This window comes from Peromyscus maniculatus, chromosome 4 (genome assembly GCF_049852395.1).
Source record: "Peromyscus maniculatus bairdii isolate BWxNUB_F1_BW_parent chromosome 4, HU_Pman_BW_mat_3.1, whole genome shotgun sequence".
Classification (NCBI taxonomy): domain Eukaryota; kingdom Metazoa; phylum Chordata; class Mammalia; order Rodentia; family Cricetidae; genus Peromyscus; species Peromyscus maniculatus.
Genome location: NC_134855.1, coordinates 54,303,596 through 54,325,200, shown reverse-complemented (window position 1 = coordinate 54,325,200; position 21,605 = coordinate 54,303,596). Strand labels below are relative to the sequence as shown.

The 21,605-nt window shown below is 44.8% G+C and overlaps 1 protein-coding gene across 14 annotated transcripts in view; it reads right to left on the bottom strand.

Moving 5' to 3' along the window:
- The window catches only part of Osbpl6 (oxysterol binding protein like 6), a 202,367-nt gene extending 181,786 nt beyond the window's left edge, over positions 1-20,581 (bottom strand). For 12 of the 14 annotated variants that reach the window (XM_006972473.4, XM_042275501.2, XM_042275506.2 and 9 more), the window contains exon 1: positions 20,457-20,581. The gene's annotated coding sequence lies outside the window, so the exon portion shown is untranslated. Of the gene's footprint in view, positions 1-19,542; positions 19,853-20,456 lie in introns of those variants that run through there. The other 2 variants (XM_076569727.1, XM_042275498.2) reach the window with 2 other exon arrangements.
- Positions 20,582-21,605: the final 1,024 nt, after the last annotated feature.

The following is a 21,605-nucleotide window of genomic DNA, read 5'->3' as shown; positions in this document are numbered from 1 at the left end:
GCCTACCTATAATTCTATAACTATGGAGGCTGAGGCAGAAGGATCTGGAACTAGAGACCCAAGCTACAGAGCAAGACTCTGTCAAAATCGGGGTGGAGAAATGCAGACATCACCAGAGAAATCTATATTGCAGAGTATACTATAAACTATCTTAGCAAAACTCTTCTACCGTGTCAAGAACAGGCTAACCAGCACTCAGAAGTGGACATGCATGGAGCCATATTCAGAAGCTGGGAACCCAATCAGAGGTCACATGACTTTCTGTTACTATAACTGAAGGTAATTCCTGTAAGAAAGAAATTGACAAAGAATTAATCAAAGTGCTTGGTAAGTAAACTAAGCTATTTGGAAAGTGATTTAACAGGAATCAAATTTTCTATCCTTCCAATTTTCTACCCTTCCATCTTGAGAAATCAGAAAATCAAATGATGGGTAAAAACAGTACAGTAACCTTGGTTATGCTTCCATGGCCTCAGTTTTATGATCTGACTTTTTTATCCCATTGGCTTAGTATAAAAAGAAGACTATCAAGTAATAAAATATAATTGATTTTCCCAGGTTGAGTTAATTCTCATTCATTCATAATTCCCAGCCACACAATATTAAGTGCTGTCTACATTCTCCTTTCCTTTTGTGTCAACACAGTATCAACAGGGTCTTATCCATAACAAGAACTCAGGAAGGTCCTTTTGGTTTCCTTCTACCTACTAGAAACTAAATCCTCACACAAGACCAACACAAGATATTGCCTTCAAGATAAATCCTATGACACAGCCTTCATATCAAGATTATGGAAAAATTACCAGAAAGTATTGGAAAAATTAGATGTCTAACCCGATTAGCCAACATCCTTTATTCATCTCGAGAGCTAAAGGTTATAAACTCAATTGGGAGTTGTTTTTAACAACCCGAGATGTGACTTTAAAAGATGGAGAAGATGCGTCTTTGCCTTCGATCCTTCCATAACCAAGAGCCAAAGGCTTCTGAAGTATGACAAATGATCATTCTAATTAAACTGATCAAACACTTAGCGGGGCTGCTTAGTGCTATAATGCCCTTAAGAGGATTAGACAAACAATTCTGGAAATCCACAAATCCACCACGTCTGTTAATAAATTAGTGCTTCAATAAGCGACCCCATAGAACTCTCATTTGTCAAGTTACGGACCTGAAAGCGATCTGGACATACACTGGGAACATCCTCCACTGTTTTCGCTTTGTTTTTTAATTCTCTGCACAGTGCGTTTTGATGGAGAGAGGATCCCATACGTCCACTCTGCCCACTTGGAACCTTTGTCAACCGCACTCTATGTGTCCTTCGAAGGAAACGTTTGCTTCCTTTCCTTCACAGAAGCTTTGCTGTTCCACCTTCCTGGCTTTACAGTCTATCTAGAACTGTTAGAAGAAGGCCAAGACTTACTAGAGAATCAAAATACAAAGTTCAAGCACTCCTTTCCCGCACATCAATGACCAGTTATCCAAGGCGTCCATTCCACTCCTTGCATCTCACCCAGCTGTATATGAACACTGCCATGGAAGTCTCCACCTCAGCTGTCTGATAAGCGGTCCTGCCCATTCCCTGCAGTGGCTGTGTTCACTTCGCCCACACCCACCCAGCCCCCTCTTCTCTACCTGCCTCCACTCTTTGGGAGATCTGCCTCTGGCGGAGAGGAAGTGACAAGGATTGATTTACCGTCCTAACACGACTAAAAAGTGAGTAAAGAAACTGCCACTCAACAAAAGAGAGTGATCTCTGATACATGAACGATATGAAGGAAACAGGGTGGTGGTGGTGGTGGTGGCGGCGGCGGCGGCGGCGGCGGCGGCGGCGGCGGCGGCGGCGGCGGCGGCGGCGGCAGCAGCAGCAGCAGCAGCAGTGGCCGCACACCTTTAAACCCAGCACTTGGGGAGCAGAGGCAGACAGATCTCTGTGAGTTTGTGGCCAGCCTGGTCTACAGAGTGAGTTCCAGGACAGACAGGGCTACACAGAGAAACCTTGTCTCAACCCCGCCCCCCAACAAAAAGGAAGGAGGAGGAGGAGGAGAAAGCAGTAGTAGTAATAATAGTGGTGGTGGTGAAGGAAATCTGAAAAGGGACGGTGAGAGCTGTCTCCACAGAAAGCTTCCCACAGAGGCACAGAGAGATCCCAGGCCAGAGGCAGCAGACTCACTGAGTCCCAATACAGGAAACCCAGGCAGCCGCAGTCTGGAGGAAAGGGGAGTATGCCACAGATGTCCAGAGACGTGCCGAGTTCCCCTGGCATGTCCAGTGGGTCCTGCTTGTGGAGGTACGGGACACTGGGCGGCTGGAGAAGGAACCACAGGAAGGATCAGAAGACTGCCCGGCGCGCTTGCTCTCACGCCACCAACAACTATCGGCTCTCTCCTGCCAAACAGGTCAGGGGAGACTCCCGGTTCAGAGGACACTGAATGGAGTTCACAGATGGGCCTTACCCGGGTCTGGGAAATAGTCCTAAATCCAGTACGATCTAGTTGCACCTATCTTAAGCTAAGACCTAAAAGAATCAAACTAATTTTAAGTAATACCCTCCAAAAAATCAAAGCTCCAGAATAGTAATAGGAATGGGAAGCAAGCCTAGCACCTACAGAGGCAGAATTCACAGCGTGCAGGATCCAGTCAAAAAAACGACTAGGAACACAGAGAAGCATGAATGGGAAACGCATGCCTCCTAATGAGATCACAGCCCACAATGGACACTAACCACCATTACAACCAGCAGACAGGGATACCAAAGTAGCACAGATTGTATTATATGTACATAGAGTGACTTGTTTTTGTTTTTGTTTTTTTTTGTTTTTCGAGACAGGGTTTCTATGTGTAGCTTTGCGCCTTTCCTGGAACTCACTTGGTAGCCCAGGCTGGCCTCGAACTCACAGAGATCCGCCTGGCTCTGCCTCCCGAGTGCTGGGATTAAAGGCGTGCGCCATCACCGCCCGGCAATAGAATGATCTTTAAAGGTCCAGGCACCACTTTTAGAGATGAAAATTACAACATCTAAGATTAAAGAGAGTGTGTGTGTGTGTGTGTGTGTGTGTGTGTGTGTGTGTGTGTGTGGTGTTTGTCTTTGGGGCCTAACAACCTAAGTTCCAGCCCTGGAAACCAACAGGAGAAGAGCACACTGACTCCCGATGATGCCCTCAAACCTCCATACCCACGCGGTGGAATGTGGGCATGTGTTCTGACACACGAAGTAATAACGGCCGGACTTTTAAAACCAAGCCTTTGGATGGAATTAATACTTTAAACAACGCCAAAGAAAAGACTGTTGAGCCTGGAGAGACAGCAACAGAGACTATGAGGGGTGAAGAAGTAAGAGGAGAAAACGGCATTTGTCAGCCATCAACATAATGCCACACAGACTACCATGGAGGGCAGTGGAGTTCCCTAACACAGAGAAGGGGAGGAAAGGAAGAAGAAAAAATCTGAGTAAGTAATGGCAGAAAGAAAATGTCCCAACTCCTGTCCCTCCAGACATACACACTGTGTGAGTGGAGTGTGAGTGTGTGTGTGTGTGTGTGTGTGTGTGTGTGTGTGTGTGTGTGTTACAAGTGCATTTAAGTCCCTACAGAAAAGAAGCAGGGACCAACAAAAAGGAATGATGGGTACTATCAATGGCAAATACAATGGTAACTATATCAATATGTCGTTTTAAATTATTATTTAAATCACCTTTAAGATAACAGATGGTTCAATGAAAGTAGCAACAATGCACTGTGCCGTTTAGTATGGAAGTAGAATAAACGTATGACAGGAACACCTCCAAGGTCGGAGGGGAGAGGAAGTCCCTACTGCAGGATTCCAATACCAGAGGCACGGGCTTCGCTGCCGTATTGGGTTAATAGCTGTAACCCACACTCTACTCAGGTTATGCCATTCTCCTAGGGATCTATCTATATCTGCTGATGAGACAACCTGATTTTGAAGCTGATGTCACACCTGAGCCGCAGCAACTCAGCACATGTGAGACCAGCCACAGACGCCAATCATCAGACACGCGCCTCAGAAAAGAACACATGTCATCCATCCCTGTCCGTATTCCCCTACATGGGTACACATACCTGCAAACCTACTGCGTACCACACGCCAGGCCATGATGCTTGAGAAGCCAGGTGTGTCGTGGTCAGTGCACCTGATGGCCTAGCACCGGTCTGGACTCCTCACTCAACCCTCTGTACCTTAGTTTCCCTATTTTCAAAATGAGAAAGATGAACCAAGTGGTGCATGAGGTCCTTTTACAATTTGGGTAATGCTGAAAGGCAAATATGACATTCTGAGATACTAAGGACAGGCAGTGAGAGATACTTGGGGCATCTGCATGTCACAAAACAGTCTTGGAGTTATCCCCAAGGAATCATTATTTTGAAGGCTGGCTGTTGTTTTCCTTTTAAGTTGTCGTTTTGAGTTAAGTTTGCGCTCATTTTGTGAGAATCGGCTGTCTGACAATTCCCAGCACTGTTCACCAATGTTTCCTTTAGAATACCAACCAGGATTCTAAGCTACCGTTAAGTCAGAAAGGTGAATTAAGTTGTACTTCTCAACGGACTATTTAGCAACATTTGGAAGATCAGGCAGCAATACTTCTCTGGAATTCTGAATAAATCCAGCTATTTCGGAAAAGTTCACAGAACTATAACCAACAAACGACTTTCAAAGAACACAGCACTACCCCAGCACCCTCGAAATGAGATTACTTAACAACCTGTTGGTAAGATGGTCACCACATCAAAGCAAGCAGACAAGACAGAGAAAAAGCTATAACATGAATTGCGGGCAGCTTTTAAAACAACCCAAGGAACTGGAGAGATGGCTGAGCGGTTAAGAGCACTGGCTGTTCTTGCTAGAGGACCTGGGTTCTGTTCCCGGCACACACACACAGCTCACAGCCATTTCTAACTTCAGTTCTACAGGATCTGATGATTCTGACCTCTGTGAACTGCTGCATGCATGCACATATCTACACACACACACACACACACACACACACACACACACACACACATAATAATTTAAAAAATTTTTGTGTTTGAGGAAAAAAGATTTTTGCCTGAATTCAGTTCAAGTCATTGATTTGCAGAAAAGTGTCAAATAGCCCATTTTCAACCAAACTGGAGATGCTTAAGAACTGCCGTACCTGCGCATTAAAGAAATGCATTTAACCTTGGTTAGCCTGACCGCCACCTTGAAAAACTGAATTCTTAAACCTTGTCATCTCCCACCAGTTGGCCAGCTCCCAAAGAATAATTAGACATTTTCCTCAAAGAACTTTTTCTCAATTTTTCTAGAAACATTTCTCGCAGGGAGAAACAGAAATAATTGCCAGCTGCCCTGGAATGAAAAATTTGAGACTAGATGCACAGTATTGCTTTATTCAAATATGTGTTTTCATTAATGTTTAAGGAAAAGGCTTCAATTTTTTTTAATTCAGTGTTCCCAAAGACAAAAAAGTAAACACAAATAAAACAAACCTATAATTAGCATTTCTAATAGCAAACAATGTACAGAGTAATTTTATATAAATCAATTAACAAAAATTATATACCGAGCAATACTTCCTGACAGCCCAGCATGTCAAAGGCAATGTGGATGTGGGACTTAAGAGGTGAATAGATAGGGCTTTCTAGTTCCAGGGAAAGTCTTTAAATAACATTAGTTTGAAGGATTTTTTAAAATGGGGGGAGGGGGAACCCTGAATACCTTTTTAACAGTTATGAGTCCCACTGAGGCTCTCTGTGACATCTGAGCAGTTATTCACATGTGCCTAAAAGATGAAAGCCCAGGATCCACAGGGGTTAGCCCAAACCTAGACAAGAAAATCAGTCTACTTTCTTCTGAAAAAAAAAAAAGGAAAAAAAAAAAAAAAAGACCCAGAAAACATTTAGCAGTAAATACCCAAGTGTCCTCGACAGAAATGTTAAGGCACTGGCAACATGGCTCAGTTGACAAAGGTACTCGCCCCCTCTAACAAGCTGCCCTCTGACCTCTACACACACACACACACACACACACACACACACACACACACACACACACACACAGATACACACACACTAAATAATAAATGATTAAATTTTTAAAAATAAATATCAACTGTCTGGAAATATAACCGTTGGAATGTGGAAGAAGACCAAAAAAAGGAGGGGGAAAATGGGAACTTCTATTTGCTTAAAATAGAAGTTTAAACTGGGCATGGTGACGTATGCACTCTCAGCCCTCAGGAGGCAGAGGCAGGCGGATCTCTGAGTTCTAGGCCAGCCTGGTCTACAAAGTGAGTCGCAGGACAGCCAGGGCTACACAGAGAATCCCTGTCTCAAAAACCTAAAAAAAAAAAAAGAAGAAAAAAAATCGAGAATTTTAATGGTGAAATGAAACAATAAAATGGTGCTTTTGGATATGACACATGGAAGAGCTGGTGTGGGGGGAAATGTTAAGGAAATTGAGTTTCATACTCTTGCTTTCCCAACAGGGGTCATTAATTTGTTTCCCATTTTATTCCTGGCCAGATAGTGTTTGTACACAGAAACGGCAAGACCCGAGCTCAGCTTCTACAGCACGTGATGGACATACGCTGCCCCCCCTTTCCTTTGCATATTAAAAGGACTATAAACCTGTCATTAAGTGACTGTCACCAAAAACCAACAATGTTCTAAATGGTAGTTAACTTAGACACAACTGAGCTTGAAGAAAATTTTCTAATTGAATATTTACCCTTTAAAAAGAAGTCCAAATTAAATTCTCCTTGGTCGTGTTAGCTGCAGTATGTCTGAGGTGCCATTTCTTGAGCAATGAGACACACTTGGTAATACTTGCTGAGACTCCCTGTGGTGCAGGGAAGCCTAGAACTCTTAACCGAACTCCAGTGAAGGCCTGGAAGTGTCCCCATATTGCAGAGAGGTAAACCACAATGGGCAAGTTCCTTAACCTCTTTGTGTCCCAATGTTCTTATCCTTAAAATGGCGCTTAAAACTACTGACCGCCGCTCTGTGAAAATCAAATAAAGTGACTACCCACACAGCCTTTAAAGCAATGTCCAGCACATGAGCTGTGTGTGAACCAATGATGTCAGCATTGTTATAGTTGTACATCATTGGGAAAACTAGAAACCTATTCTGGAATTGTCTGAAGGGCTACACTGTTAGTGGGTACCCAACAAAGCCCTTAAAACATTAATATCCCTTAATCAAGCAAGTCTAGGAAATAAGGAGAGTTTTATACGAAGATCTACATACAAGGGTGGTCATCAAGTTGCCTGTGATGCTGAAGGAAAGAAGTCTAAGTGTTCAACCTGAATTCAGTAAAACATGACATGCTCAAAAGAACATGTTCTGTATCTTTTAAAAGTCATGAGTAAGCTGGGCATGGTGATACACACCTTTAATCTCAGCAATGAAGAAGGCAGAAGAAGGCAGATCTCTATGAGTTCAAGGCCAGTCTGGTCTACAGAGTGAGTTCCAGGACAGCCAAGGCTACACAGAGTTGTGGAACAATCTTTTTGTACACTATGAACATGATTATTCTCATTGGCTAATAAAAAGCTGATTGGCCAATAGCTGGGCAGGAAGAGATTGAGCACAAGAGCCAGACTAGGAGAATTCTGGGAAGAGGAAGGGCAGAGTAAGAGAGTGGCCTGTGCCGGGCGGTGGTGGCGCACGCCTTTAATCCCAGCACTCGGGAGGCAGAGCCGGACGGATCTCTGTGAGTTCGAGGCCAGCCTGGGCTACCAAGTGAGCTCCAGGAAAGGCGCAAAGCTACACAGAGAAACCCTGTCTCGAAAAACCAAAAAAAAAAAAAAAAAAAAAAAAAAAAGAGAGTGGCCTGCAAACACAGAAAAGCAAGGTGGGCATGCCATACTGAGAAAAGGTACCAAGCCATGTAGCTAAACATAGATAAGACTAATGGGTTAATTTAAATTTAAGAGTTAGCTAATAACAAGCCTGAGTTACTAGACGAGAATTTCTAAGTAATATAAGCCTCTGTATATTTATTTGGAACTGGGCAGTTGGGACAGGAGACATTTGTTTACAACATAGTGAGACCCTGTCTTAAGAAACCAAAAAATAAAAACTATGATTAGCTGCATTGTGTGGATGGCTCAGTCAGTAAAGGGTCTGTCGTGCAAGTGTGAGAACCTGAGTTCAGATCCCAGCACACACATCAAAGCTGGCTCCAACCTCCACATGTGCATGCACATGCATGCTCACCTACACACAAAAACTGTGCCCACCCATATACTACACACACATTTTTAAAATTTTTTTTTAAAGATTTTGGCTAGCATATGGTTCCTCAAAACAAGTAAATATAGAACTTCCATATGATATCACTCCTGGCCAACACACCCGAAGAAACTAAGTCAGCATGCCATGGAGACACCTGCACATCCACATTTTTCTTTTTCTTTTTTTTTTTTTTTTTTTGTCACACTACTCACAACAGCCAAGTTCTGAAATCAGTCTTGGTGATGAATGGACAAAGAAATGTGCATACACCATGGAGGTTTACCCAGCCTAAGATGAATGGACAGAGAAATGTGCATACACCATGGAGGTTTACCCTGCCTAAGGGAGGTTGGAATGATAATCAATGAGTCTGCAGAGCATAATAGCAAGCAAGATAAGGCAGATCCAGAAAGACAAATAGACAAATATTGCTATATAGAAACCACTGTATATATATGTAGGTGTGAGTGTTCATGTGTGTGTGTGTGTGTGTGTGTGTGTGTCTGTCTGTCTGTCTGTCTGTGTGTGTGTGCGTGTGATCTAACCTTAGAAGAGGGACTGTTTGGGGGAAAGGAGGAAATGGCGAAGGGAAGGGGGAAAAGAAAATATAAGAGGGTGAATGTGGTCAAAGTGTGATGTCCATGAACAAAAATGTCTTCACTAAGCCTCTCACTATGTGTAAATCAATGCACACTAATAAAAATTTAAGTAAATAAAACACCAAGAACAAAACTCCAAACTGTTCAGCTATACAGTCAGTAGGAATATAAGGAGTTGGTACAGGTTGGCATGGAGACACAAACCAGGGACAGCACAGATCTCTAGGGCAACGTGCTGTGACCTTCTATACGCTGTGAAGAAGTGTTGCTCTCACTGTTAACAACCTGCTGATTGGCCAGTGGCTAGGCAGGATGTTCAGGGTAGAGAGAATGCTGAGGAGAAGAAGAAGGGGGAGTTGCCAGCTAGATACGACATGGGAAGTTCATAGATGAGGTAAACGAGCCTTGGGGCAGCACATAGAAGAATAGAAATGGGTTAATTGAAGTTGTAAGAGCTGGCTGGAGACAAGCCTAAGCTGTAGGCTGAGCATTTACAACGATAATAAATCTGCGCAGTTATTTGGGAGCAAATGCCAGGACACAGAAAAACTCCACCTACAGCAACACACTCATCTTGTCCCCTCCCACAGTGGTAAACACCTTTCCTTATACAGCTGCACAAGGCAACTGATGTACACTAAGAAGACTGACCCTGCACGCCAGCCATGGGCTTTGGATAATGATGTGTTCGTGAGGGCCACTGATTGGAACCAACACTCAGCAGAAGTGCAAGTGTTGATGGCCCGTGTGAGTGAAGGACAGACGTGTTTACGACTTTCTACTTGGTTCTGCTGTGAAGTACCACTGCACCAGAGAAAAAAGGGCATGTCCTTGAGTCCTTAAAATTAAAAACACTGCTGAGTAATGAAAACAATTTGGAAGAAAACAAACAAAAAAACCCTGAAGGTTATACTCAGTTTTTAAGTACTATTTTAGAAGTGGCAATACAAGAGACTAGAAAATACACTTGTCTGTGTTTTTTACATTTTTGTACAGTGGACTTGCATCACTCTAAAGTTCAAGAGGGGGTTAGGATATAACTCACTGGTAGACCATGTGCTTAGCATACCTGAGGCCCTCGTTCAATCACCAACACCAATTAGTTAGTTAGTTAATTAATTGTCCTAAAAAGAGATATTTACAAGCAAATGGAGCAAATCAGATGAGGAGGCAATGACCCACACTTGTAATGTCAGCTTTAGGACAGGGGCTCAGGCAAGAGAATCCCAAGTCTAAAGCCAGCCTGAGCTACATAGCAGGACTCTGTTTCCCCAAAACAAAAACAAACCCACAGGGGTAAAGGACATGGCTCAGTGGTACAGTGGTTGCCTAGCACATGCATGGCCCTGGGTTCAATCCCTAGCATGCCAAGAAATAAAATAGCAACATAAAGCCAAGAGACAGCTTCTGGACTTTCAAAACATTATCCAATTTTCAAAACAAAGTTTGGACCAGAAGAGCCCAGAGGACAGGAAGGCAGAGGGCGTAGGGAAGAACAGGGACAGCACCTGGGCTGGTGAAGGATGGGAGAGGCACTGTTGGAAGTAGAGGGGTCTAAGGCAGGTCGGGTACAGAATGGGCAGTGACCAATGGCCCAGGAAACAAAGACAGACAGACAGACAGCCTGGGCACCATCCTCAGAAGCAGCCTGGGTGCAGCTCATCACCTTGGAAGTGACCCCAAACACACCAGAAATTGGAAATTTTCAGCTTAGATTTTTCTGTAATGACAAACTAATTTGTAAAGAACCATAGAAAAAAAGATATTAAGAAATTAAAAAAAAACACCAAGTGTAATGAAATTGTAATTTATATTTGTCTTCCATGTCCTTTCTAAGTTCTGCAGCACCAGGAGGAAGAGGTTTCATCTCACATCCGTAATCAATGAGCAACACTCCAGGGGAAATAAGTGTAGCCAAGCATGGTGGTGCACCACTGTACCCCCAACACTCAGGAGGCAGAGGCAGGAAGGAGTGTAAGGCCATCTTAGCTACATGGTAAACGGGAGGCCAGCTTAGGCTACATAAGACTCTGTCACTAAACACCAACAACAAAAAGTTGCTGTTTGCGTCTTTGGGTTATACGGATCTTATGTAAATGTAAGATTTATAGCTTAGGCGGTGCTTAATATTTTGACTTCCTGTCTATAAAAGGCACTCTTCTTCCTGCTCATTTCTCATACAAGGAAACAGGACTCGAGATATCATTGACCCAGGCTTGGTTGCTTTGCAAATGTAAGCTGGGAACAGGACTTGGGTATCCACGATGCTCATTCCAGGGCTCTTCCTGTCAACTACACACTGATTTGCTGAGAAGAGTATAACCTGACAAAACTTCCTGAAGAGAAAGCCTGCCTATCTTCCCAGAGGAATGTCCTGGAAGAAAGCTGAAGGAACAGCAAAGGCCATGCAGTTAGCCGGGCACCACGTTCACCTGTGTTCAACACACACTAGAGCATCTCTTAACAAAATGTAGTTATAGGAAAGCTGCTCTTTTTCAAAATCCCACTAGGAAACAGTTGGGCCAGATGCAGTCGCTAAGAACCGCACACATCCTGAAATTTCCACAGCCCTGGAAAGGTAAATAGAAGTCCTTCAGCTTCTTCCACATGTCTTTCACAAGCCTTCTGGGGTCACTGCGATGGCCTCAGCACTACTCTGGCCTTTCCCGCTCACCTCTATCCTCTCTTGCTCTCCAAGTTGCCCAGCTTTAACGCCCAAGGCTTCCCCTGCATGCTGTCCCAGCCTGCTGGATGCCCCCCACCCCGACCTCCGCTCATTTCCAAATAAACTTATATGAAAAGAACAAAAACACGCATGTACACACATACCACTTCCACAGAGCAGTGAAATGTGTACCATGTACTCAATCTATTTGGATGCACACTTGACTCTAACTTCATGACCAGAGGGTTTTATTTCTTTTTGGAACTTACTTTTTCAGCGTGGGAGCTCTGATCAACTCCACGCTTTCTTTTCCATTTCTTCAGTGTAAGTAACTCCTAACCATTCCTATTGTCGCTAATGAGATTCCTGCCAGCATAAGGCTACCCCTCTACAACCATCGGTCTACCAGTAACTCTCTCACTACTCTGCTGTTTCTCTCCGTGCTAGGCTTTCCCCTGACAGCTGGCACTCTTTGAGGGTTTGGGAACAAAGGGGTGATGACACGATCCCTCTTAAGCACACATCTATGGGAGAGTCCAATCCAGCAAAGACTCGGGCAGTAACACAAAAACATTCCGTGGAACGGATACTTCAAGAGATGGAGAGAGTTGGGGGCAGATCAGTGATGGCCAGAAATGAATCCCAGAACCAAAGACAATTTAAAAACTGCAGATTCCTGGACACCAGAGGAGACGTCGGGGACAACAGGAGATCAAGACTGTGACCCAGAGTCACGTTCTCCTCTGTTTCTACTATGGCTGCCTAGAATCGAGCTGAGATAGCAACTCTAGCGCCCTCTAGGCACTCAGCCAGCCCCAGGCATCTACCACCACTGACTTCCGCATTTTTCCTTAATTCCCATCCACCCGTGCTCAGTGTTCTTCGGGTCTCTGTCTGGTGAGACCAGCTTCCTAGGAAAATGATGACGAAAGCAGAGTAACCATGGAGAACCAAGATGCACTGTTCCAAAGGACAAGTGCTCCTGCGCCCTTCCGGGCTGAACTCGAACCTGTCAGGGTAGTAGCAACAGTGACTGTTTACAGAAATAAGTATGTGCTTCCAGCAAGAGACTGATCCCCAAGTCTCAAAGAATCCCTTTGCCGATAACTACTCAACAAAACTGATCAGCATGAACGGTCTGCTAGAATTTTTTTTTCAATTGAAAAACAATAAATTCTTGCACCTAATCATTTAAAAGGAAGAACAGGATACCCAGGAAGAAAATGTGACCCTCCATATTCACCCCAGCCCCAAAGTTTTCTTTCCAAGAGGCAATTGTAGCTTTGAGGTTTTTTTGTAACAGTCTTACAGTCACAAGACAAGGTACACATGAGTTCATATTGAACACAAGTAGTCGTCTTCTAACCTGTGCCTTGGTTTGTTCTTATTCTAGCACAGAGATCTTTGCGGAACAGCATTGTGTCAGGTGGTCTTGCTTTCAGAGCTATCCAATTTTGTTTCTGCTCCCAATTTATTTAACCAGTTTTTTCGTTTGGTTGGTAGATTTGGTTTTTTTTTTTTGTTGGCTTAACAGAGCCCTGACTATCTGAAACTAGGTTTGTAGACCAGGCTGGCCTTGAACTCACAGAGTTCTGTCTGCCTCTGCCTCCCAAGTGCTGGGACTAGACGCATGCACCACCACCACCCAGCTTAACCAGATAAGGAAAATAACTTCGTATACACTTTTCCTTAATCAAGGGTGTAATAAATTTCTATGAAAAGTAATCCTGCCAAGTATATTGATAGAGCAACCCCTTGAGGTCCACAGAGTACACTTTTAACTTGGGTAGACACTGCCAAGTGATGCTATCCATGGATGCTGCGCCTGCCATCTTGTTCACCTAACCGCAATGCATGATGCTCAGCGGTTTCTGAAAGTCTTGCCACCATAATGTAATATGATTTTTGCCGATACAAGAAATCAAGTAACGTAAGCTCGAATGTCTCTAATGAAGAAAGCATGATTTTGTATTTATCGTAAGTGCCACTTCTAATTAATTTTCTGTGAAATAAATGGCTTGCTCATTTCCTTTGCTCTCTCCTACTAGGTTATCCGTCCTTTTCTCTTCTGGATACATGGCAGCTCTTGGGACATTAGGAAGGCTGTGAACAGTCTCCGACGTAGTAAATTTTATCTCCTGCCTGTTACATGTGTGAACATCCCTCACATGAAGTTACATCTTTCTTTTTTATCTTATTTCTTTTACAGTCTCCACAATACTTAAAGATTTTATTTTAATAGAGAGCCAGGTGGTTTCCAAAATACCTGATCTTCATAGCTTCTGAGGGCCATACTTTCATTCCCTCTGCTGGCACATTCTGGAAGACAGATGAGGTCACAGCACCTCCATGACCCTTCTGCTGACCTTCCACTTCATTACCTGCTTCTCTTGGAGTCAATGCTGTCCACCTCCCCTGTGTTCCTGGGGGACTTTTACATGAGCCCTACATTTGCTTGGCCTACCTTGCAGACTGCTCTCTCTCTCTCTCTCTCTCTCTCTCTCTCTCTCTCTCTCTCTCTCTCTCACTCAATCTGTCTTTCTCACTCTCTTGCTCGCTCACTTCACTCTGTAGCTCCTGTCTCAACTGTAAACTTACTGGGATCAAAAAGAATGTATTAATGTCTTTTCACCATCCACATGCCATTCAAACTGTCCTACCCTTTCTATTCTTGGGAAATTATACGGTAAACACTGCTCAGTTGTGCTGCCTGATGGGGTGAGAATATGCAAAAGCTTGTCTAGCTGCTATAGATAAACAGGAAGCCAAAATACGATCACAATTTAAAATAAATTCAGGCTCTCAACTTCAACTCCAGAAATAACACACAATGAAATGTGTTTACTTTAATGTTCTTTTAGATACTTAGGTAGCTAATATATTTATTACCCAGGATAACACTGTGTTATGTATGAAGAAGGAGCTGAGGAGGTAGCTCAGTGGTAGAGCATTTACCTAACATACAAGGTCCAGGGTGCTATCCCCAGCACCACAATGTAAACAGGTAAATAAGACTTATCTCTAGTGTAGGGCATGTGAAGTAGCATCTACCGCCGGAAATTGAGGCCAAGTTTATTTTTGGTTTGACTTCTGAAAAAAAAAAAAAAAAAGACTCTAAAAATAAAATGGGTGTTTTTCTCCCTCCTGCTTGAACAGGTTTCAAAAGGCGAACAGGTCTGTCTCAGGTGCTACAGACAGGGTGCCTCGATCAAAGGCAAGGCCAAACCTAGATGCTAAGGTCCCACTCCTGGCCCCAGTGCACGCTCCCATAGAGGAGGATGTCAAGGACATGAGACAGAACAGCCAGCACAAGAGGACCTAACTCCCCCTGTGCTCTCCCACTAACGGAACAAGAGATAGGGCTATGGTTGTCCAAAAAGCAAGCTCTTGGAGCCGGAGAGATGGCTCAGTGGTTAGGAGCACTGGCTGCTCTAGCAGAGGACCCTGGTTTGGTTCTCAGCACCCACATGACGACTCACAACCATCCACAACTCCAGCTTCAGGAGATCCCATGCCTTTTTCTGTGGTTCACATACATACATGCATGCAGGCAGGCAAAGCACTCATACACATAAAATAAAATAAATAAATCTAAAAAAAAAAGAATAAACTACATACACACGTTTTCATTTTCTGGTCAGAAAAGAGAAAAAAAACAAGAAAGACAAAGAGAGAGAGGGAATATATAAATATATGAATATATTCACAAGAAGTGTTAAAATCTCAGTCCTGGCTCACTTTTTCATCCATCTACCCTTAAGTTCCTTAATGAAGGAACAGGCTTTACTTCTTGTCCCCACCATAAAAATGAAGTTACTTTTCAAACCATCTCTTAGCATTATATGCAGGGCTAGGCTTCCCAAAGTTAAGTGTGGGGGCCTCCTTTTCTTAACTTGGAAAATGGGAGGCACTGATAGAATGGTTTTTGATTGTGTGTTTCCTTTGGTTTGGTTTTGCCTTTTTTGCACCACTAAAGATCAAACTCTGTATGTGCATGGCAGGCAAGCACTCTACCAAACCAGCTAAGCCCTGCCTCCTGTATAGACAGTGTTTAAATCCCTTTAAGCCTGAACATCTACGAGCTAACTTACTGTGAGTCATTCAAGCATCAACAAAAATATGACTATTTCTACTGCCTGGATATTTTCTTCGTATATTTGAGAAAAACATCAAAAGGCAAGTGTCCTAGTTAGCTTTAACTGTCAACTTGTAAACGCCTCAACTGAGGAACTATCTACATCAGGGCGGCCTGTGGCTATGTCTGTGGGAGATTGTCTTGATTATTAATTGATGCAAGAGGGGCCAGCCTACTGCATGCAGCACCATCCACAGACAGATGGCCCCAGGCTGTGTAAGAAAGCCAGCTGAGCAGAGCAGAAACCTGTGAGTAAGCTAGCATGCAGTATTTCTCCATGTTTTCTGCTTCTATCCATAATGGACTGTGCCTTAGAAATATAACCCAAATCAACTCTTCCCTCCCCTAAGTTGCTTTCTGCTTATAGTGTTTGTCACAGTGACATGCAGCCAAAATGACATTATATCGTATCCCAAAATAACCTCATAAGTAAAAAGCCCAGACGTGGAATGGCTATAAACTTAATAATCATCCGGCTGGAGCAGAAGGATCTTGAGTCTGAGGTCAGTTTGGGCCACATAATTAGTTCAAGGCCAACCTGAGCTATATAGGGAGAACCTGTCAAAACAAAATCAGAACAAAGAAACACATTAAAAGCTGGTATCCTTGTCTCCAAAGGAGAACAAAGCAACTCTCTCATGACAGAATTTCAGAGGTCTGTATATTTGTCAAGGAGGTATAATGAGAGAATATACATGCATGTGATCGGCGACAGCCAATCAGAAACAGTAGGAGAGCAAACCTAAAGGTCCCTATCCCTCAGGTCTACCATGTTATTTGTGACCTTGTGAGGTGGCTATTGGCATCTCCACTCCGGGTATGCAGTAGCTTAGAGCTGGAAGTTCCCTACCCTTACATCACATACCATGAATGATTTGTCCTTCCCATCTAATCCTTCTCATGTAACCCCAGGGCTCTCTCAGCTCCGTGGATCAATGTCACCATCCATGCTGACACATCATCATGCTATCTTAGTTTATTTACTTAATTTACATCAGTAAACAGACAATACAAATGAGTCTTCTGTAATACTCTGTCACTGACTTGCCCACTTTTGTTTGGATACATCGGGGGTTTCATCCTTCAATGCTTAGGGTCCTCACCACTCCTGAGAGCTCCAAGGCCATGTGTTCATACAGAATTTTGATATCTAATAACTCCGTATTCGACATCTGAAACCTCCTTCTCTAGTTCCTTTAGTCAAATATCTCTGACTCCTTTCTCTTTTCCTTTTCTAAGATCACAAGCCCTAGACTGTCTTCTCAGTGATTCAAAATTAACCCTTTTTCATTTTCTCCAAGAGAGTTCTCAGCTCTCAGACAACCAGGATTCCTGCCTTGAATCCCTCTTCCTACCTTCTACCCACATCCCCTGGACATCTGGAGTACTTCACTGTTGGAAAAATGCCAGTGTCTCCCTCCTGCATGGTTATACATTTCCTGAGTTCTGCAGAGCCCTCCTCCCAGCGTGACCACTTCCTGCCCATCCTTCCTGCCAACATCCTTCGCCAACTCTTGGCAATTCACGCTTATACAAAGGGACAGCTTCTTGTCCTTCAAGTGACATCGGGGTCTTGTGCCACAGAAGCCTGTTGTGTGACAGCTCTACTAACCTTGTTTCCTTTCTTCTTCTTTTTTTTTTTTCCTGAGAATTTTAAAATAGCCTCATTGGTTCCTGCAAGATCCTCTGTTTTTCTCTTTGAAAGCATAATGATTATCTACAAACTCACCACCATACCTAAGTAAGATAGCCTGTGGCTCTCTCCCTGATCCTCCTAAAAGACAACTAGACCCTTTTATTAAAAACATTGTGTTTATTTGTTTGTTGATTTGGGGGCAGGTGTGCCACAGCTGGAGTGCAGAGGTCAAAGGGCACCCTGCGGAACAGTCCTTTCCTTCCCTGTGGATCCTGGGGGTTAAATTCAGGTCATCAGATCTGCAACTGGCCTTTACCTGGGGAGCAACCTTGTTGGTCCCTCCCAAGCGTTACATTCATGACTTCTTTTTTTTTTTTTTTTTTAAGTGTATTTCAGAATATGTATTGGATTTTTTTTTTGGTTTTGGTTTATTTCTGTTTGTTTTTGTTGTTGTTGTTTGTTTTTGTAGCTACTTATCTTATGTCAGCTTGTTTCCCTGGCTTCCCCAGGTAAGTTAACACAACAATCTTGGTATGTTAGAATATGACAATATTTACTAAGTCGAACACTCACAACTCTACAACTCAGCAATTCTATTCTTTGGTATCTGCCCAGGAGAAATATTTACACATGTACCTTAGGAAACATAGTGCAATGTTTTTAATGCAAAAGAAAGTGGCCACTGGCTGCAGAACGGACAAACACTATTATAGGGCAGAGATGTAGTACTGTACAGCCGGGAAAGTCAGTTAGCTACTGCGTACAGCATGGTGATACAAGTGTTGGGTGAGTGAATTAAAAAAATAAAAGAAAAACAGAAACAAAGGGATAATAGAAAACTCTTTTGTCCAAGATTTTAAAGTGTAAATATTACTTAACCTTTTCAAAAAAAAAAAAAACAACAACAACAAACCTCTTCTTTCAACAATTTATACCTTGTCCTTCTTAAAGCAGATACAGACTTATTTATGAAGGCAGGGGCATCTTTTATATCTCCCAATGAATCTAGACCAGTTTCTTCAACAAAGTGGGGACTTGCTGAGGAATTACCAACCAAATGACCACAGAATCCGAGTTAACCAACTATTGTAATAAAACGAAATCTCCTTAGTCTTCATAACTTCATGAGTGATCACATGAGACTTTTGTCCACTTATAATTTTACATAATTCTGTATTCATCTACAGAACTACTACAGACCTCTCACCAAAAACATTTCATCTTCCACAGACTTTTTCTTATTGGAGTAAAATTAACAGAAAGATGAGTAAAATTCATTTGAGGTTAAATCAAAGTAGAGACAGGACAACATCTATTACATGGTCCTGCGGAATCCAACTGAACTACAACACACTAAAAGCAAGAGACAACTGATAAATCATCACAATTTAAAACAGAAGTCTCCCCAAAAGCAACCTACCCACTGAATGTATAATTAAGTTACCAACACAGCAACTGAAAATCTGTCCAAAAAATAAATAAAGGAAGAAAGAAAGAAAGAAAGAAAGAGTTGGTTTTATAAAAAGGTTTTAAATTTCAAAATATCCTGCTAACTTAAAAATATTTTTAGGTAAAATATGCTAAATCAGGAAGCCAATAACAGGAATAATATTCCACCAATCGGGGCCTTCCTTGTAGCCCAATGAGGCATGCACATTCTCTGTAGGTGTCTATGCTGAGTTACACAGCATCTTCCCTTCGACCTTGGGAACCTGCTGGTTCCCAGAGTTACCGCGAGGTCTTCTGATTCATTTATTATTGGTCTTTGCACCTGCAATGCTGTATCACTAGATAGGAATATCAACATCGTGAACTCGCAGTCTCCAAAACTGTAGAAATGCTCCAAAGGGGGAGGGGGGTGCGGAAGGGAAATCTATAGCTATAAATATATGCAAAAACTAAAAAAAAAAAAAGAGGAAAACAAAGTTTAACAGTCTTAGGATGGGAAATTTAATTTCCTTTGAAGAATACATTTCTTAACTCTGGGTCATAACTATCAATGAATATGTAATTTTTTAATTTAAGAAAAGATGCTCAAAACATTATTTTTGTTAATCAGGAGAAACTGCAATCGAATATAATATATGATTTATTAAATCTTGCCCAATGGCTCCAAAATGGAAATTCTTATTTCAAAAAGGCCTTATAGGACTTTCTGTCCAGAAGCGAGAAATAATTTGGCAACCCGGTGGATCCGCTTAGTTTCTGTCATTTGCTTTATGTCCATTATGTAATGCTTCCCCCAGCTTTAGGTCTCTAGTTTCACCAACCTTTCAGGTAGATCACAGAATCGTCACAAAATCAGTATCTGGCCATAACTTTCAAAAGCAGCTTAAAACGTGGCTTGCGGTGCGTCTGCACACGGTAGAGGCTTTTAGAAATCTGCGGGCGGCATTAGTTCTCCGCAGCTTCCTTCCCAGGTTTCCCATGCCTCCTCCCCCAGCGTCCCCGGCGACTCGATCTGCGGGCGGGCAGCTCCAAGCTCGACGCAGGGGGAAGCACGTCCTGACTGCAATGCAAACCCTGTCCCGATCTGAACCGGAGAAGGTAGCTCGGGCCGCCAGCGTGGACGCAGGCTGCAGGGAGGGCTGCAGGGACGCCAGCCGGGGGGTAGCCAGGAGTGCCCGCGAGGGCAGTCCGCAGTGCACGCGCACAACCAAACCCGATGCACAACTTGCCCGGCCACTGCCCGTGGCTCCCCGGATTCCCTGAAAGGTGCAACGTAGGCGTCAGCTCCCGCGGGCGCGGGCGCTCTCACCCGCACCGGTTCGGTTCTCCGCCGACAATTACATCAGTCCTCCGGGCTCCTACTTCCATTCCCAGCCAGCCGGCCCGGGGGTGCGGGCACAAGGGGTGCAGAGCTGCGCACGGGGGGCGGGGGAGATGGATGCGTGTACCAGGAAGCCGGATTCCCCGGCAGCCGCGGGAAGGGAGGGCGGGCGGCGAGCAGGGACAGTGACACGGGTACCCCCTCCCACTGTGGCCGCACCAGGGACCTACTCGGCCTCCCCTGCTTCCGCGCCACCCAGCTAGGGAGCCTCTGGGGAGCGCGATGCCTTGCGGGCCTGGGGCTGCGGCTGCCCACCCGCGTATCGCCAGGGTCCTCGGCCCTCCGGACGCGCACAATGCCCCGGGGCCGCGCGGCTGGCACAGGGTATCCATCCCGCGCCCGAGAGACACTTACCAGCAAGGCGAGCGGTGGGTCGCCGTGGGAGATGGCCCGTGCTATCCGCCGGGCGCGCTGGCTGGCGGAGGCTCCCGAGGCGCAGGGACCGGCGCCGCCTGCGCCGAGCTGCGGTCTCCAGCGCGGACAGCGGCGGCCGCGCGGCGCCTCCAGTGGTCCTCCGCGCCGCAGCCCCTCCTCTCCCACGGGCGGGGCGCGCTGGCGGGGCGGCGCTCCGGGCTCCCCGCCCCCCGGCTCCGGATCACCCGCCAGCCCCGATCGCTCCCGCGGGCCCGGGGCCGTCCAGCTGCGTGTCCACCACTCCCCCTTCGCGCGGGCTCCAGCGCCTGTCTCGTCTCTGCCAGGCGTCCGCGTGAACCCGTGGGATACAGAGATCAGTCTCCCGGCCGAACCTGCTCGGGAGGGAGAGACCCCCCGCGCGTCCAGTCCAGCAGTGGTGCGAGCGCTGGGCTGGAAAAGGAGAGGCCCAGAATGACTGCAGCGCTCAGGCCATGGAACCGTGGGAGAGGACTTCACCCGGGATCCGCAGCCTGGCGGCCTCCGTTCAGTGAGACCAAGCCCCTGGCCCTCGGCGCCCTTCTGAGGCCTCATTCTATAAACAAACACTATGTGCCGACTGTCCCGTGAACTCTCAGTCCCGGAGAGACACTTGGAGTGTGTGGAAGGAAGGACCAATGGCTACAAGGCCCTGGCAAAGCCCCGCAGTGTCCGTGCGGTACACCCTTCCCACCTAGAAACTTCCATGCCTAATCTGTTCCTGGCATGCGTCCAAGAACAGATTGATCTAAAGGCAAATTTGCACGGAGGGACGAGGTAGTTTAAATATTTGCACAGACGTTTCTTCTGTAAAGGGATAATTGAAGAATGTCCCTGTATCAAGACGTTTCTGTCATCAACAACTTCAAGGGGACAAATCTAGAGAACTGGGCCAAACAGGGACTATTAGAACGCTCTAGCTGTTCTGAATTGGGTGGGGGCCGGAAGGGAGTTGGGGAATCCCTTTAAAGGGGGTTCTTTTCCTGAAGATTTTGCCCCCTACTGGGGCAGTTGTGATGACATTTCACAGTTGTCAGCACTAATATAATCCTGGTGTGCTGGGACCTAGCCATGTGCACCCTTGTCTACATACACTTTCTCTGAATCTCCAAT